This window comes from Bombus vancouverensis, unplaced genomic scaffold, assembly GCF_051014615.1.
Source record: "Bombus vancouverensis nearcticus unplaced genomic scaffold, iyBomVanc1_principal scaffold0054, whole genome shotgun sequence".
Taxonomy (NCBI): domain Eukaryota; kingdom Metazoa; phylum Arthropoda; class Insecta; order Hymenoptera; family Apidae; genus Bombus; species Bombus vancouverensis.
Genome location: NW_027468945.1, coordinates 22,501 through 25,000, shown reverse-complemented (window position 1 = coordinate 25,000; position 2,500 = coordinate 22,501). Strand labels below are relative to the sequence as shown.

General features: G+C 51.0%; 1 non-coding gene across 1 annotated transcript; it reads right to left on the bottom strand.

The window, feature by feature from the left end:
- Positions 1-1,125: 1,125 nt before the first annotated feature.
- Positions 1,126-1,280, bottom strand: LOC117162294 (5.8S ribosomal RNA). The gene has a single exon (XR_004465920.2). It is a non-coding gene; the product is annotated as a 5.8S ribosomal RNA (ribosomal RNA).
- Positions 1,281-2,500: the final 1,220 nt, after the last annotated feature.

Here is a 2,500-nt window from a genome sequence, read left to right as displayed (position 1 = left end):
TAGACACACGCTAGTTCGCACACGCATTACAAATATGTAAGATTTCCGACGAACGTGGCTTTGGGGGGCCAGGCGCGCGGGCAGTGAGATACACGACGACGGGGAAAATTCGTCCCGATACGAGTACGTGTACTCTCCGATCTCCGCGCGACGCTGGGGATCATACCTCCCTAAGTCGTCAGAGCGTTCGAAGAAATCTCGCGCGTGCGTTCCCGGATCTACGGCTGATACTTTCGGAGCTTGTAAAAAAGCACAGAGCGTGTAAAACGCAACGACGACCCATCGATGCGACGGTCCTCGTTGTTGTCAGTCGCTTTCGCGAAGAGACGGAGTGGGCATTCGATCCCTGGGGCTGTACGAGAGTCTTGAGAAAAGACGGTAGATTATGGCAAAGTTTCGCACGCCATCGAGTTTAGGTTTTTGGTTCTCTCTTCTCTCCTCTCTCGACCGAGTTCCCATATTTGCTTTCTCTCTCAGTCTCGCCAAATATAATATTCGTTTAAGACGACGTCGGGGGCGCGGACCTTCGTGCGTCGAACACCGGCAAACGTAGCATATATCGCCTGATATGAAAAAAAAATCGGTCACGAGGAGAACACTACGAGTATATACGTTCGATAACCGATACACGAAGCGGTGCATAAGCGGGCGGTCGCCCTCGTAAGGACGACTCACGACGCCGCGAGCACTCACGCAGGTCCGTGACGGTTCTCTCCGCTCTTATTCGTATCCCTTCGTATACCTTCGTCCGACTCGGAAACGTTCTCTTACAGTTTTTAAGAAGAACGACGGCGGGTTGTCAAGGCAAGAAGGGACAGAGAGAGACAGAGGTAGAGTTTCGTAGTCTCCCGTGAACACGATAGATTATATATCGAGCATGCGTACGACTTGCACGGTCTCTGCACGACCGCGACGAACGCCGACGAGCGTCCAACAATCGCTCGTACGTCGCGTATGTTCTCTCCGTCCGCTCTTATTCGTATCCTCGTTCTTGTACCTTCGTCCGACTCTGAAACGTTCTCTTATATAAAGAACGACGGCGGGTTGTTAAGGCAAGAAGGGACAGAGAGAGACAGATACGGAGAGTAACGATACGCAACGCAAGCAGTCTTAGGTTTACGTGAGCAACCCTCAGCCAGGCGTGGTCCAGGAATTGTATCCGTGGACCGCAATGTGCGTTCGAAATGTCGATGTTCATGTGTCCTGCAGTTCACACGTTGACGCGCAATTAGCTGCGTTCTTCATCGACCCACGAGCCAAGTGATCCACCGTTCAGGGTAATCTTTTATAAATTTTGCAACAGTTCAATACTCAAATGTACTCTTCTCGGTTCTAGCGAAGCCGAGTTCCGTCACGTTCGACCAACGGGAATCGAACGCGCAGAAGTCGCCATAGGATTGACGACACAAAAACGTTCGAAAAAAAAGAAACCGACGAACGCGCGAAGATACGCGCGTTCGCCGGCCGGGCGTAAAGTACATTATGATATATAACAACCATCGAGATCGAAGCTCCGTTCGTCAGGAAACGACGGGGATATATACACCCGATTCTGAATCCTCTGTACAGCACACGATCTCGCGAACGAGTAAGGACGGTGGCTAGCCCATGTTTTATATGTGTTTGATTCTACTCTCTCGTCCAATTATTCAAGAAACAGCGCGCGTGCATCTCTCCATCGTTCGGGTGATAGTAAAGATTCGATGGGATTTGCGCGGCCGTCCGCCTCGAGCGGTCTTTCGTCCCAATATCCAGAAGCAGAGTTTGAAAAACTCTAGCGACGGCACGGGTGTCCGACTCACGACATCGAGGTTTCGAAGCCGGCGATCCCCTCCGAACGGATGGCGACCACGCGACGACTGAAAGCATGAAAAATCGACGAAAGATAGAACACATCTCCGTTCGGGTGATGTTTTTTTTAAAAAAAAAAAACAAAAATTCGATGGTACTCGCAGCCATCGTCCTCGCGCGGTCTTTCGTCCCAACATCCAGAAGCAGAGTTTGAAAAGCTCTAGCGACGGCACGGGTGTCCGACTCACGACAACGAGGATAGACAGCCGGTTCCCTCCGAACGGGTTATGCGACGACGATAAACTCGATGAAACTTTAGTCTCGTTCAGGTAGTGTGTGTGTCTTGTAAATCAAAAATTCGATGGGACTCTCATCCATCGTCCTCGCGCGGTCTTTCGTCCCAACATCCAGAAGCAGAGTTTGAAAAACTCTAGCGACGGCACGGGTGTCCGACTCACGACAACGAGGATAGACAGCCGGTCCCCTCTGAACGGTATATTATATATGCGATGATAGACGACAAACTGGATGAAACTAAGTCTCGTTCAGGTAGTGTGTACATCAAAAATTCGATGGAACTCGCATCCGTCGTCCTCGCGCGGTCTTTCGTCCCAATATCCAGAAGCAGAGTTTGAAAAACTCTAGCGACGGCACGGGTGTCCGACTCACGACAACGAGGAAAGACAGCCGGTCCCCTCTGAACGGTATA